General features: G+C 44.2%; 1 protein-coding gene across 1 annotated transcript in view; it reads left to right on the top strand.

Moving 5' to 3' along the window:
• The first annotated feature begins 12 nt into the window (after nt 1-12).
• JMJD1C (jumonji domain containing 1C) overlaps nt 13-16,216 on the top strand; it is a 120,988-nt gene continuing 104,784 nt past the window's right edge. The window contains exon 1 of the mRNA XM_082222295.1: nt 13-86. The gene's annotated coding sequence lies outside the window, so the exon portion shown is untranslated. The remainder of the gene's footprint in view (nt 87-16,216) is intronic.

Here is a 16,216-nt window from a genome sequence, read left to right on the forward strand (position 1 = left end):
CGCCCAGCCTCATTCGCCCGCCGCCTGCCGTCGAGCTGGGCTGCAGCGCGCATGCGGCGCGCCTCTGGACGGCGAGGAGCGGATGGGTATGTAAGGAGCCGCAGCTATGCGCCGGCGCAGTCTTTTTCTCCCCCCCCCCTTTGCTGGCTGTGTGGTGTCTTGTAATGTAGACCCTTTCCCGTAGGGTCGCATGAGTTATTTATTGCTTTTTGGAGAGGGGTGGGGTGGGGGAGCCGGGTTAGTTTGCCGCAGCGTCTCGTGCACCTTAAAAAAAAAAGAGAGGGACTTCCCAAATGTTTATCTTGCCATTAAGCATCCGATGGAGGCGCCGCAACAAATGCAGCAGCCTTTTCAGGTGTCCCAACACCAGGCCCCGGGTGGCTTCTGCTCGTGGTTCGTTGCTTTGCCCCGTTCGCGCCCCTTCTTCCTTGAAGCGGCCCCCGGGGATAATCTTCGCGCGACGGATCCGCGTCGCTAAGGCTGGAGAAAGCGGCGCCTTCGTTTCCGCACGAGGCTCCTTTCTCCTGGAGGTTGTTTTCTTCCCCCAGCCGCGTCAAACGTTTCCACCCCACCCCACCAAACTGCGGGGAGGAGGCAGCCGATCTTCTTGGGTGCGGCTGGAGAGGTGAAATTGGAAAGCGAGGAAGTCTTGGGAAATGCCACTTTTGCACACATTAAGCTCTGCGCGGTGTTGGCCTTGTTTGCTCATCTTGCGCCCGAAGCCTTTTCCCCGCCGCAAAGGTGTCTCTGACGTAGCCCTCGTTAAACAATCGGAAAGCCTTGCTGATCTGCTGCAGATCGGCCAGAGATCTCCCAGTAGATCCTGATCCACCTTCTGCCCGCCCCTGATAAATGAAAATGGTGACAGCATCCTGGAATGACTCGTAGTTTCCTTTCTACTGAACAGTTTCAAACGGTCAAATATATGCAAGGATACATTTGTTTGGCCCTGGATTTGGGCATAATTTGCAATGGAAGTGTTAGGCATTAAATAGTAGAATGGGGCTGAAAGAGGGGGAAAGAGGAATCGTAAGCATTGGTACGCACAGAGGACAAGGAGCAGCACTAGATCCTTTTTTGATGTAGTTTTCTGAAATTAGTGAAGAAATATACTGAGACATACAAATCCCACATGCTGGCAGTTCTTGCACTAGTAATTTCTCCTCAAATATAACCTTGTGCTATGTTCCGAACTTGGCTTCCTTCCTCCTATTGTTCAGTTCTGTAATCCTGCCAATAAATAATGTGTGTTGTAGTGTGGAAATAAATAACAACTACAGATCTGCCTGTCTGACAGGTAATGAAGATGAGTGTACTTCCTAAGCTTCTTCAGGACGTGTGAAATCCTGCACTCTTTTTTGCAACTGTCCTTTTCTGATCAGATACCAGATAACCCAATTCCAAGTTTTGCCTGCTTTTTTTCTCTTCAAGGGCCATGCATAGCGCCTTTATCTATCTTACTTTTAAGGAGGACTCTCTCATAAGGTTTCTGACTCTTAGATATCTTTTTTTACAATCCAGATTTGCAAAAATAGCAGGAAATGATGTAATGAAAGCTTGAAGCTGCAGCGTGCATGAACTGTGATTCATGGAGGTGAATTTTGCAAGCATGATTGCTATGGTGAATTGCCCACCCCTCCACCACTTTTAGCATAAGGGATCAGAGGACCACTAGAACTCCCAGAGTCTGTGATTTGACAGACTTTGTGCTGGAGTGTTGTGTCTAGAAGGTAAAAATTCATGAAAAGCAAACTTTTGAGGTTTCCACTGTCGACGTCAGTGTTTTTTCAAACAGTGGTCTGGTCTGCTGAGCAAAGGTGGCCATGAGACAGAGAAGTCTGGGTGGGAGGAAGGAAATATGGTTTCCCTACTCTGAGGGCAAAGATCCAGAGGAGGAGGTGCTGAGGGAAATTAGGTTGTGAAATAAAAAGATAGTTGAATATTTACTATTAATAAGTAAATAAATAGACTGGGAATTAAATGGCAGGGGATAAAATAGAGTGTTATGGGAGGAATAAATGCATGTAAAAGGACCAGGGAAGAGTGTGTGTGTGTGTGTGAGAGAGAGAGAGAGAGAGAGAGTGCAGTTATGGGCAGGGGAGATAATGTGTAAGTTGAGTGTAGAAGGAGAATTTGGGAAGATACGGGTATGGGGATGTAAAGGGGAAAATATTTTTAAAAAAAACATTTTCCAGCAAATACTTCCTCAAATTGGGAGGCTGAGTCAGTACCTCCACAGCTACAAGGAAAATATTGGCAAATAATTTAGCAATTTTTTAAAAATGTAATAAATATGTATAGGAAGTGATGCCAGCTGATTATACCAAACTACCACCATTCTGTGACTGACTTGGTGAGCTGGGAGAGTCTGAGGTAGAGGGAAGTCCAGATCAGGCAAAAAAGGCAGAGATGAATGAAGAAGCATGGGGGTTTCCCCTTCCTGCTGTGACAAACTCCTCTCCCCCTTGTCACCTAGGACCAAGGAAGGCATGAAGTGGGAGGAGCAAAGGCAGGCGTGCAGTCACAGTCTCAGATTGCTTGGGGGAAAACCCTGGAGAGGAGGAGACTTAGGTAGCTGCGGGAAGGCAGGGACCTTTAGTCTCCACAGCTGCCTCATAGGAGCAAGACATTTGAAGAGAATTGCTGTGTTCATTAGGCCTGGCACACCTGTGCAGATCCTGTTTAAATAATTAACTTCACCTACTCGGTGTGATCCACTGCGAGCTTCCGGCAGATAGATTAGGTAAATATTTCATTAAGAACATAGTAAGTGTTCTGCTGGATCAGGCAAAAGGCCTATGTCTAAATCTCTTTCCAAGCCTTCCAGGATAGTTGCCATTGTTACATATTGTGGGAGCGAATGTGCCTTCTTTTGATTAGCTAATTGGACTGTATTTGCTTTGCTTCAGGCAGGGTGTATGTGAGTCCAGGCAGGATGTGTAGGAACAGTCAGAGAGATTTCTGGTTCTCTGTGCAATACCTACAGAAGTTGCAATGTCACTAACAGTGCCACACTTGATTGTCTGCCTGAGACAGCAAATTGCCTGTTGCTTACCTTTGCGTTTGCCATCTTAAATTAATGTGAGAGGGTAGAAGGCAGGTGAGATAAGAAGTATTTGACTGCAAATGTTAAAGTCCCGACTGTAACAAGGTGGTGAAGTAAACCAGAGTCCATGGTACTCTAGGGAGGTTTGCTTATTAGAAAGATACCTGTTATGTATTGGGTTTAAGCACAAACGGGCCTTGACCCAAATGGGTTTCACCGTGGGGTTGAGCCATAGGGAATTTGGGGGTCCATTGTACAGGCCCAGGGTTCCATCAAAGACTGATGGAAACTCCTGGCAGATCGATTCAAAATCTGCCCCTGGGGAAATCTGATTAAGCCCTGAAATACCTAAGCCTAACGGCCCGAACCATGCTAGGCCTAGAAGGCTAGTGAATGGGCCTTCAGTTATGATGAGGTTCAAATTCTTGGTGTACTTCTTAAACTGGACCTTGAAGGTGCCCATCCCCTTTAGCTGGATTCTTTTTCTCTGGAAGTCCCATAGCACTAGGGGACCGGGTGGAGAGGAGGACCGCCATTAGGGTAAAGCTCTTTCAGAGTCTATCTTGAGTTGTACCCTAAGCTTATTGGACCCCGGGGAAGGAAGTTGAAGTACCTGGCTGGAGAGGTGGACTGTAAGTCCTCCTCTATGTAGGGCTCGTGGACATGTTGCTTGGGTCGTGCTCTGGAAGTCTTGGAGTGGCAGACTCGACCAATGTGCCCAGTCTTCTCACAGTGGCGACATGTGGTGTCCCAAAACCTGCATGTCCGACGCTCGTGGTTTTCTCTGCAGCTGGCACAGGTCCCTTGAGGTGCGTCAGATGATCACTGGTTCGATGATCTGCTTGTAGATTGGGAGCAGTGGTGTTGGTCGGATCAGTCCAAAGCTCAGTGGACATCCTCATTGTGGATGTGGTGAGTTCTCCTTCCAGTACGTGGGCTGTGGGCCGCCTCGTGGGCATTATCCTTCTCAAAGGCCGTGGCCATATTCATTGCTTCCATCATCATGAAGTCATCTTTTGCCAGCAGCTTGCGGCGGAGACGGCTGTCTCGCATGCCACTGACGAACCTTTTGAGAAGTCATTATACAATGTCAGCGAATTGGCAATACATCACAATCGCCCAGAGTGCTGTGATGTATTCACTCGCTGACTCTTGCGCTTGTTGCTCTCTTTGTGCAAAGTCGTAGCGGCGGTGGTTCTTAGTTGGCTGAGGCGTGAGGTGTCTTGTCATAGCCTGTGTCAGCTCATCGAAAGTGCATGCCCTGGGTGCCATCAGACCTTCCAGTAGAGTGATGGTGGAATTTCCTAGCACCATCAGTAGCACATCCACCTTGTCTGCCTCCCTAGTGAAGCCTTGTAGTCGGACCTAGCTCCTTATTCGGCGGAGCCACTGCAACCATTCTGCAGGATGGCTCATATCCAAATCCGATGACAGCCGACTATGACTGGTGGCCATCCTCGGACCTGGAGCAGTCGCTTGTGCAATTGTGGGTGGTTGCGAAGACGTGGCAGGTGCGGTCTCGTTTCTGGGACTATTTGCTGAGTCCAGCGTGGCAGTGAGGTCGCGCTTACTGCGAGGCGGCAGGCTGTGGTGCGCGGTCTTGGGCCTCTGGCAGCCAGCGGGAGCTCATCAATCCCACCTTCGTCGCCAATGTTAAATGTTCAGAAAAAGTCAGAAGCCCAAGGCAGTATAAGTTCCTCAACTACGTTTATTCAACATTTGTCAGTAGCAACAGCTCACTCATAGGAAAACAAGAACTGAACTGACTGGACAACACAATAATAATGCTGAGCATGAACTGACCATTGACAGTTGACAGTGCATGCGCTTACTTGCCATTAGAACGTTCGTCTACCAACACTTCTACAATTGGTTAGAACGCGCTTTGTAACATAAGAAGTGTTAAACCCAATACATAACAATACCCTTGAGTGGCTATAACAGGGCATCAGATATAAGAGGCCAGGACAAGGCTTTGGGCCAGGAGAAGGTATCTGCAGCCATGGGAATGGGAGCTGAGAGGGTATGCTGATCCAAGAGGTAGGGAGGAAAGGAACAGCTTAAATTGTTGGTTGTCAGAGCAGCTGAGAGGCTGTAAAAAGAGCTCTGCTGGATCAGGGCAAAGGCCTATCTAGTCCCTTGTTTTGTTCCCATGATGGCCAACCACATGCATATGGGAAGCCCTCCGGCAGGACCTGAATACAATGGCCCTATTCATACTTGTGTTCCCCAGCAATTGTTCCTCAGTGGCATACAGTCTCCGATACACGAGCTAATAAAGAGAGCCATCATGACTAGCAGCAAATGATAGTCTTAGTTGTTTTTTAAAGCTGCCCAAGCTGATGACCATCATTGCTACATCAAATACAGTGGTTGCGAACGTAATCCATGTGGGAGGCACGTTCGCAACCCGCATCTCTGCGTCTGCGCACGTGCGGGTTGTGATTCGGGGCTTCTGCGCATGCACAAAGCCTGATTTAGCAGTTCTGCACGAGCGCCAAAACCTGGAAGTAACCCATTCCAGTACTTCCAGGTTTCGCCGCATCCGTAACATGAAAACACGCAACTTGAAGTGTCTGTAACCTGAGGTTTGACAGTAGTAACTAATTCCACAGCTATGTGAAGAAGCACTTCCTTTTGCCAATCCAAATATCCAACCATTTGCCTTCATTGAATAGCCCTGGGTTCTAGTATTGGGAGAGAAGAAGAAAAACTTACCCACTTTCTCTCAATACCATAAATAATTTTATAGTGCTCTAACATGTCCTCCCTTATTTGCCTTTTTTCTAGGCTACAAAGCCCCAAAGGTTTTAAGCTTTCCTCATTGGTGAGTTGCTCCAGCCCCTTTATAAATTGGGTTGTCCTTATCTGCTGCACCTTTTCCAGCTCTGCCTTGCTAGAGTCACAAAATAAAGGTTTCCAGGTGCCTGTGAGTGCTGGAGTTGCTGTGGGATTAATTCTGCTGTGAATCTTGCCTCCTCATGCTGCCGTGCCCCTGTAACCTAGGAATCTGCCTTCTAGTCAGATCATTTGTCCGTCTGGAATCAGCTCTCTGGGGATTCAGATTGGGATCTCTCCCAGCCCTACTTGAAGATGCCAGGGATTGAACCTGGGATCATCTGGATTCAATCAACTCAACGCTACTTGTATATTTAAAACCAGATTATTACAAAGACGATACATACAGTACCCAGTACTCGCAGAAACCAATCCTCTAAAAGGGGTGGGGTTGCATTTTCTTCCATTTAGGAAAAGAGGTGTGCAAAGCGATTAAGCACTAGTCAAACAAGTTTTAAGTTGTTAAACTTATTTTGCAATGTAAGTACATTTACCAGTTCTATGGGTTACATACGCTGAAGCTTGCATGCAGTCAGTTTCTGCTAGAGAGCCATTCTTATACGAAAGTGATGCCCTTTATGGGGGGGGGGAGGCCACAAGAAATAGCTTTTGCCTTCATTGCCATGGTAACAGAATCCTTAGTGGAAAGCTGCATTTACATTTAAAGAGACACTTATAAATGTAAACACAAATAGCAATTAGGTGTCAGTTTTGTTACTAAGAGTCTGTCATATCTCATAGAATTTGAGCTTCAGTATAAAGAGGTACAGCAAAAGCTTGTTTATCAAACAGGAATGAAAACAGAAATGCAACTGCAATTATTATCAAGGAGAAAATCAAAGGCTACCTTAGGAATCTGAAAAATAGAAACTCAATTAATTACTTCTCCAGAACGAATTTGGCATTTGTTTCTTTAAGAATGAACTGTAACAGATTTTGACACCTATCTATTTTCAATCTGAAATTATTTTCCTATAAAATAGCAATTTTTAAGATTCCATTAGAAATGACAATATGTTAGTGTTTCTCTAGCTAGAGGGCAACTGCCCACACCCTGAAGGGAACATCAGCAGGGGCTGTGCAAACAGTTCTATATGCCTTACTGGTACTAGGCTTGTAAACAGTCAAGGCTCAGCATTTCTCAATCATCTTTGTGGCAGTCACACATTGTGTATTTAGCAGAAGTCTTCCTTTTAACACTTTTATACCTGGTTCCTGTGCCTGCAAGATGCTGTTCCTAATACTGAGCCTCTTTCCTGAGAGTAACTGTCCTTATTGCAAAGCTTTAATGTTTTGAAATGTTGTTTGTTTAAAGTCTCTATATCTTTACTACACAATCTTTATATATGTACCTCGCAGTGGTTTACAACACAATTTAAAACAAAACAATAATAAAATGCACAGTAATCTAATGAAAGGTAATAGACAAATGACATGATTTGCACGGGAAAGCATCGTTAAACTAACAATGAAAGCAGCAAAATAAAAACTCCAGTTCCAATGTTTTAAAATACCATTTTAAAGTACACAGCATTGCAGTTCCTGAAATTAGAATAAAAATGGCTTCACCCAGAACATAAAACATATCAGTGGGTACCAGGCATGCCTCTGTTGGGAGGAAGACCCTCATCCTCCCATATCTGGGGTGGGGAGCCTGTGGTTGTTGCTGAACTACAACTCTCATCATTCCTGACCGTTGTCCATGTTGCCAGAGGAAATGGGAGTTGGAGTCCAGCAATGTTTAGAGGGCCCCAGAGCTGTGGTTAATAAGTGACTTGACTGCAGAAAAAAACAGGCTGTAGAAATCCTCGGTGTTGAAAGACCTGGTGTTTCCGCCACCTCTCTAGTGCACTTTTCCTGCTTCTGTCTCATTTTCTCGTCCTTGGATCTGCCCATATGCTGCACTATTTGTTTTGTTTTGCTGCCTGCATGCCGCACAAAACAGACAGCCTACTTGAGAGGCGCTTAAAAAACTTGTGTGTTAGGACAGTGGAAGGAGCACAGGAATCACTTGTCATACATTTTGCTGCCTGCCAGCCACAATGAACAATCAGCGGGTAGCTGCTTGGCTTGACAATCTGGAGTGAGGGGAGAAATGCGAGAATCTTCCCATTGTTGTGGTTTTTCTTCTGCTTACTGGCATGTGGAACAGGAAGCGGCTTGAGAGGAATCTGAGTTGAATATGGCAGTGGGATTGTTCCAGGGTTGAGTTGGGGGAGCCCAGGCCAGAGGCATTGTCAGAATGATGGTGCTAATAAGGATCACCTTTTTCCTAGTTGTTCCCAAGTTGTTTTGGGGAAAGCATTTCAGTGGCATCATTATTATCAACTTTTCCTCTTCCTCTGCTCACAGCAGGGATTATTCCCACGTCGTCGTTTGAGGTGGTCAGCGCAGTGCAAAGGCAGAAATAATATTATTCCCATGCTTCCCTCATTTTGAGAAGCTTGCAGATGGCATTCAGCTTCAAACATCAAACTTATCTGGGCCAGTATTGTTCAACGGCTACTCTAGTGAGTTCTTAAACGTGGGTGTTTTTTGTGCAATTGTATATTTTATTATTATTTGTGACTATGTATGTGTATGGCTGGCTGTAGTTACTAAACATTATTTCTGGATTCAGCTGATTTTTGTTTTCTAGCTTTAATCTGTAGCAGCATACCAAGACTTAACAATGTCTGGAAAATAAAATGTCTTTTCAAACATTTTTTTTAAAAACAAAAATAAATCTGAATAGATTTTTCAGATTTGAACCATTCTAGGTTTTCGTCTCTTTTCTTTTTCTGCTGTTTTTTGAGGCAGCAGCCATTTTGTGTTAAGCCACACCCCGGCAGCACCAAAATTCCAAATCTGTCCCCAGATTTGAAAAGGTTTTCAACCACTGGTGTAGGCACTACTGACACTGGTCTGACTCAACAAAGGCAGCCTCCTGTGTTCCTATTCAGAGCTACGTTGCCTAGGAACATGCTTAGCACCTCATAATAAAAACTTGATTCAGCCCATGGCATCAGAAGAGTTAATGGGTTAGGAGAACCTGAAACAACTGGAAGCCAACATTAGCTGAAATGGTCTGTATGAATAATCTGCCATGGTATTTTCCTATTCAGATGCCCTCCACTTTTTAATCACTTCTTATGGGCTTTTCTCTTAACCAGACAGCTGGGAACACACCTATAGCTTTATTTTATTTTGACTGACCAGCCCCTAGTCTTGTCAAAACCCGCCTCCAGCATTTTGCAATAACAACTCTTCTCTCTGTGTGTTTTTTATTTAATCATAACATTTTTGCTAAAAAGAACCTCAAAGCACGCACTAACGGCCTAAAGCATTTGGAGTTGCAGTTTCAAACTGAAGATTTTTAATTAACCCCAGATTAAATTAGTTTGATTGCATCCCAGTGAAATGCAAGGTTTTCCCTTTTAGGTGGAGCCTCACAAAATAGTGTGATCTTATTGTCTGGGGTGGGATGGAGTGGGGGAGATAATAAAACTTTTTTACAGGAAGCAACATAACGCATTACTACTCACCCCCATTAAAGTAGATGTTATTTGTGTGGCTTAGAACCTGCCTAAATCTATATATGCTTATTTGTTTTATAAATCAGGTTTCTAGAGAAAGTTTTTCTCTTTAGTAAGGTGGTGAGGGAGTTAAGTACCTTTTTCACTTATAAGCAGAGCTAGAAGAAAACGCTTCCCAAGTTCCTTTTTCTAAAGGAAACATGATCCAGAAAGGAAGGGGAGAGTTCAGCATGGCTCAGTTTCAGGTCTGTAGCTATGGCAGCAGAGTCTTATGGCTATACTGGTTTATTGCTTCCATTTGGTGTTATTGGAGCCTGGAAAAAAAATGTAGCTCCTATGAATGGAGACTATAGAAAACGGAAACACTTCACTCCTTCCCTCTGTGTTGACAGCCTGTTAAGATTACTGCTTTGTTAGGAACCTTTTCTCGACTGAAAGCAGAGGTTTTATGACTTGGGGATGTTTTCAGCTTTCCATTTTTTCTCCTCCTCTTCCCCCAACCCCCGGCATAAGACCAGGATCTCCTCGTGATGACCTGGCAAAGGCTGAAGGGAAAAGTTCCACAAGCGGCAGATTTGGTGGCTGAAGAAAAGGAAATAAATAGTGCCAAAGCAGTTGTTAATGCAAGCAAAATTTCCTAAGCACGCACAGAAACTGCAGAAGTATCTATCAAGCTGGTCATGTTTTGCGTACAGAATGCCTCTGCCCATGTTGCTTTCCAAGAGATGATGGATTGGCTAGCTTATTAGCTGTAGAGGACCAATCTGGTCCAACAGCTTAGAATGTTGGGCTCCAGTGGAGGAAATTCAGGCTACAATTCTCACTTATGAAGCGTGCTTGGTGGCCTTGGCAAGCCAAAACCTTTCAGCCCACCCACTTTGCAAGGATGGTGTGAGGCAAAGTTCTATGCATAGTTAGGTGCACGGTTCCATCAGGTTCGATGAGTTTAGGTGCACCAAACTGCATAGGATTGAGCGGTGCAATTGTGCTCTGAGCTCCTTTGAGGAAGGATGGAATGCAAATGTAAAAAGATAAAATAAAAGCAAGAGGGCTTGGCACTCAAATTATTTTGGTACATGCTGTATCTAGAAAAACATATCAAGCAACTCTGACTCCTCCACCCCTGAATGATGGCTGTGTATCTCCTTACACAATGTTTGCTCAGATGCTTCAGTTTTGCTGTGAATGTAAGGACAGTTACATGGAAATAGATTATAATTAAATTGAGATTTAATTTCAGGTGAATGTACCGAGCACAGTGTTGGGTTGCAGCATTCGAAATTTGCCAGGCACGTTTTGCACCTGGCTGTCTGCCACTTGAGACTAAGTGAAGATGCCTGGCTGCCAGGATAGTGGCTGACGTCTCCACCAACTGGAGGTTCATGCCTGATGATCCTTGGATCTTGACTGTTTTCACACACTACCAAACACATCCTATAGAATTCTGTCCATTATATTCTGCACAATCAGAATGAATTTCAGGAACCAATAAGTCGCATTGAAAAATATGACTTTTGCGCCGTCTGGCCCCAAAATGGCAATTAGGCATTCCATGTTGGTGACTGTAACCATGGTTTGAGGAGCCATTTAGTGCCTAGTTTATATACCTGAGTATATTTCTAACACTGTTGGGTTGTAATATTTAGAAGTGAACTCCATTGACATCAGGGAACCTTACTTGTAGGTAAATTTCATGTGTGGAGCGTGATAACTAAGCATATCTGCTGTGTAAATTCTAGCTCACTGAAGAGAGCTTAATCCTAGGTGCCTTAATCCTGCAAGCTTTAGTGCAGTTGTGACCTCCAAGTTAGATTGAAGAATTAGAGGCAATGTTTGTTCCGTTGTACCTTTGAAACCACAAATTTGTTCTGCATAGACTCCAGCCTTCCTTCTAAATCACTCTGCTTCTTGCTCTATAGCTAAAGCTTTTGAGCAGCATTGTACAAGTCATGTGACTTATGGAAACCTGGAGGTGGGGGTTACCTCAGTTTTGAAAGTATTGGTTTTCTAGGCACTTCAAAAGTAGAGTATTATACATACTAAAGTGAAGCATTCCTTATTCAGCTGATAGCATTTACCTATGCAGTGTCTGTTAATGTAGGGTTGCCATATGGTTGAGCTATTTTTTGAGCTATTTTTATGGCCATGGGTTGCCACCCCGGTCATTTTTACCAATTTTTGGAAATTCCACCCGGACGCTGTTTCCGCCGGACGAATCCCGTATATGTATGGCAGCCTGAATTAATGAGCAGGGAGGGGCAGCAGTATTTTTCATACATAGAACACACCATGCACCTTGTCCATGTTCTCGAATCTCAGCAGCTGAAATTGGACCAGACTGTACCCTGAACCCATTAATTGATTGAACTGATGGATTTGTGGTATTCAAGTCATGGCAGATGCTAATAACTTTATCTCCAAAGAATGCTTAGCAAATGGGTCACAGCAGGCTACTGAGAGTTTTAAAACATTGTGATGTAAATCAGGCTGAAGGCCTTGAACCACTCTAGTAGACAGCACTACATAAACAGGCTGTTGGCAGAGAGCTATTTCTTCACCGGTAGCAGCACAGTTGCTTGTTGAGACCTATTCTGATTCCTGTACCTACAGCTGAGCACAGCCAAAACTCTTTCCTGTGGTCCTCACTACTTCTCCAGAGCTTCAGGCTCAGAATCCTCAGGCTCCATCTATTTTGCATTATGCAGTAATAGGCTAGTGCACAAATGCATGTAAGTTATGACTGAATGTGTGACTAGCCTCCACTGAAAAGGATCATGGATGAAGTCCTGTCAAAAACCATCACTTAACATTATAATCACAAGATAAACATGCAGTATAATAATTCCATTTGATTTTATGACATAACTCCTATAAGGAGCAGTAGTATTTGAGATGCACAAAAATAAATAATGACAATCCATTTAATTTTGACATTAGACAGAGTATTGATGCCAGAACTTGACAGTCAGTGTCAGAGCTGCCACCCAGTCCCAGCTCACATAGGACCAAGTCCGCCAGCGTTCACTTTATAAGAGTCTTTATTAGGTTACAGGTTTCATTTCCGAACTGCAGCGTGCAGCTCTACACCTTCTGCCCTAGGTCGGCGAAGACCCGTCTGAGTCCCCGCCTCTTGCACACCAGCTTAATACCCTAGCCTTGCTCCACCTCCTTCGCCTCTCCCTACGTCTCTGGGTCCTTCTGCCCCCCTGGGCCTCCTCCCTTCTACTCTCCTCTGACGCTGACCCCCCTGATCCTTCTGCCTCCTTGCGGCGGGCTTTAGGACCTGGCTCACTCTCCGGGCTGCTTACTGCTCCAGCTTCCGCTGCATTTGAACTTGGCGCGCGCGCCCAACTCTCTACTTTCCTCTTAACCGTTGCCTCGCTCTCTGGGGAGGGCGTGACCACCCCTGACTCGTGCCCTCCCTCCTGCTGACAGCCTCCGGAACCCGATGCCTGGCTACCTTCCTCCCTGCTGCTCTCAGTCTTGAGCGTGGGTCCCGACTTCCAGCTGCTGCCGCCCTCAGTTATGAGCGTGGGTCCCGACTTCCAGCTGCTACTCTCTGAATCTCCTCTGTTCCCTTCCTCCTGGGGTGTCCCCCCGGATCCCCCCCTTGCTCTGCTCACTGGGGCTCCCTTTTGGGAGTCCTCTGACTCACTGCTTAGGCTTGGAGATCTCGGGTCGTCATCATCACTCATTTTCCCTTCGGATTCCTCCCCCTCGCTCTCTGCTTCCTCCCTTCTCTGCGTCTCTGCTCCTGAACCCCTGACAGTCAGGCACCACAATATTTCACCTAGGAAATTAATGCACAGTGTTAAAGAAAGATTGAACAGTTTAACAACAGCAATGTAATTTTTTCCTCCTCTAGTAAAAACCTAATGCCCACTCACTATTTTCTCTACCGCAAGCTCGACTGCCATGAAGACTGATTCTTTCATTTGGAGCTATCTCTTCCTCCTTCTCACAGCAATCTTTATCAAGGGCAGTAGACCTCTCAAAAGTGAAGAATTTGGCTCCCTATAGCAAAGACTTGCCTGTCATTAATATAGGATCTAGCTGCAGGCCACCTTTGGGAAGTCACTGTTACCATAGGCTTAGCCCCGACTCATCTGCAATCTAGAAATATTACTTCCCTTCCCACCTTGCAGGGTTGTAAACATCATTGAGGTCTTGGTCACTTTATCTGTATGTTGCTTTTCTGTATACATCCCATTCAAAGTGGTTCACAGCCAAGCATGACACTGACACAAGTGATTCACACGAAGGGCTCTGAACATTCTAAAGTAATGTACACATTTGATTGTTTAAGGGATGAGTAGTATTTTTAAATACTAAACCACTGAGCCTTCAGGAGAGGGCAGAGTATAATTATGAAGTAATTATGCTTCTTTACATGAACAATATCACACAACTAATCTGACCAGTCTATTCAACTCTAGACATACTCCATTCATGTAAATAGTAATACGGTAAAACCCTGTCCTCATGAATATTAACTCACTGGTAAAAATGTGAAGAGCAGTGAGTGATTGCATCTTTGGCGATAAAAGTTTATTACTGAGGTGTTTAATCTGATAGGTATTTTGAGCCTTCCAGAAATTAGGTCAAATTTGACATTGATCTAAATCTAAACCAAATGCATTTTCTTAATAGACTTGTTTTGTTCCACCTCATCTTGCTCCCCACCTCTGTAGCAGTACACCCTGCGTCTCCTTTGTGTTTTGCTCCTCAGTGGTTACCATTGATTGGTTTGAGGTAGGGGAAAGAAACATATGCAAGCAGAAAGCAAAGGGGGAGGGAGAAATGTGGCAAATAGATGTAAAAGATTATGACCCTAATTCACCTAAAGTTAGCAGTTGCTAGTTGTTTTTTATTAGAGATTTTCTTGTTTTACAGAAGTATGTGTAATGTCTCTCATATTTTTTCCATGTAACATTTTTACAAATCAGTTTCATTTGTTGAGACTTTGGGGGGGGGGAGATGGGGGGGTCAGATGGCAATGTTTCTATTTTGCTTAATATATGTAAGGTTTGGTGTCAGCGTTAAAGTTAGCAATTGCTAAGACCGTTGAAAGATATGGGACTCTGGTAGCCACAAATAACTTGTTTTGGTTTCAGTAAAATGTGTAGCACAATCCTATGTATGTGTACTCCTAAATTTGTATAGGGTTGTAGCCTGAATCATGACTGACTGCAGCTGGACTGGGGCATATAGTCAATGTAACATCAATACCATGAGCTATCCTGGTGTGTCTTCTCATTATCAGAATGAGATGGAGCTCCCTTTTGTGGGGTTCACTCAAGACACTCTGTTTTAGCTCACCAGCAGCACATTAAAAGTATAAACAGTTTCCTTGCCCTTTTACATGACTTTATTGATGATGTGGGAATTCTAATCTGCTTTGGTGACTGAGAATATTTCAAGGACAAGGAGCAATCTTGTGTGCCACAGCTCAGGATGACTAATGTACAACGTGCATATAGTTTAATGAAGGAAAGGGGCTGCTTTAGGATAACAAGGTATCTTCAATCCCTTCCAGCTCCTGTGATTCAGTGATTAATCTGCCTTAACCTGTTTGTTTGTTTGTTTGTTTGTTTGTTTGTTTGTTTGTTAACCTGACCAAGTTATGCCGTTGAAAACTATTGAGTGATGTGACAGAAATGACCACACTGTGGTTTGATCAATTAATCAATTACAGGTCAAGAGTTATAAAACCATTTGGCACATAGAAGGCAAGCAGCATTTGAAAGCCTTGATCTCCTTATGGGCCAATAAAAAAGTCAGTTGCTTCACAAAGTGTAACAAATACTATGAGGATATAGGATCTCAACCATCTGTATTTGGAACATCCAGTTTTTAAAAACCCCTTAGGCTATCTGCTGCCTGGATGCTTCAGTACTGTAATTTCTTCCCGTTTCTTTCAGTGAGTTTTATAAGCTTGGCAGTGCTGCTGCTGATTGACAACAAATTGATGAGGTGGGCAGTGAGCCATAAGGGAACAAGGTGCTCTCCCATGGGCCTACTCATGTTGTACAATGGTGTCTAGGGAAGTGGACCACTTGAAGGCATTCTTACGATCTGATGTTGCTCCTTTCTACTCATGTGGAGTAGTTGTTGTGTGAAAGTTCTTGCAGCAAGTCAGAGGGACAGGCTTCTCACACTGTTAGAATATGAAACTTCCAGCTACCACCATGCCAGTTAATGGCAGCTGGGATACACTCTCTTTGCCCAGAGATAGTTTAAAGAATACTGTACGTTTACTTACGTTCTCCTTACTGAGGGATTCTGATGATGGGGGGGAAAAGACCTTAATTGACCAGTCTAAAAGATAAGCATATAATGCTTGTAAGGCTTAATTAAGGTGGGCCCTAGATGTTGTCATTGTTTTATAATGGTTAGCACTTTGCTTTTTCACGAACTTAAGAAATAATAATTATGCTTTATCTATATAGAATTTTTATAGTATGCCAGTGTTGTTTTAATGTTAATTTAGAATTAAATGCTTGCTTCTACTTGGACTGAATCTAGAATTTGATTAGAATCATAGAATTGTAGAGTTGGAAGGGACCCTGAGGACGATTTAGTCCCAACCCCCTGCAATGCAGGAATAGGCAGCTGTCCCACACAGGGATAGAACCTGCAACCTTGGCAATTATCAGCACCATGCTCTAACCAGCTGGAACTATTCAGGCTAGAAAAACAATTAAATGTCTAAATTATGAAATCTCCCTCATCCTTACAATAAACACATAAGGGAGATTGTTATTGTCCCCATTTATATTATGGGCAACTGTGGCTTAGTGATTTGGCAAATGCCACC

The sequence above is a fragment of the Podarcis vaucheri genome (genome assembly GCF_965113315.1).
Source record: "Podarcis vaucheri genome assembly, chromosome: 5".
NCBI classification, from domain to species: Eukaryota; Metazoa; Chordata; class Lepidosauria; order Squamata; family Lacertidae; genus Podarcis; species Podarcis vaucheri.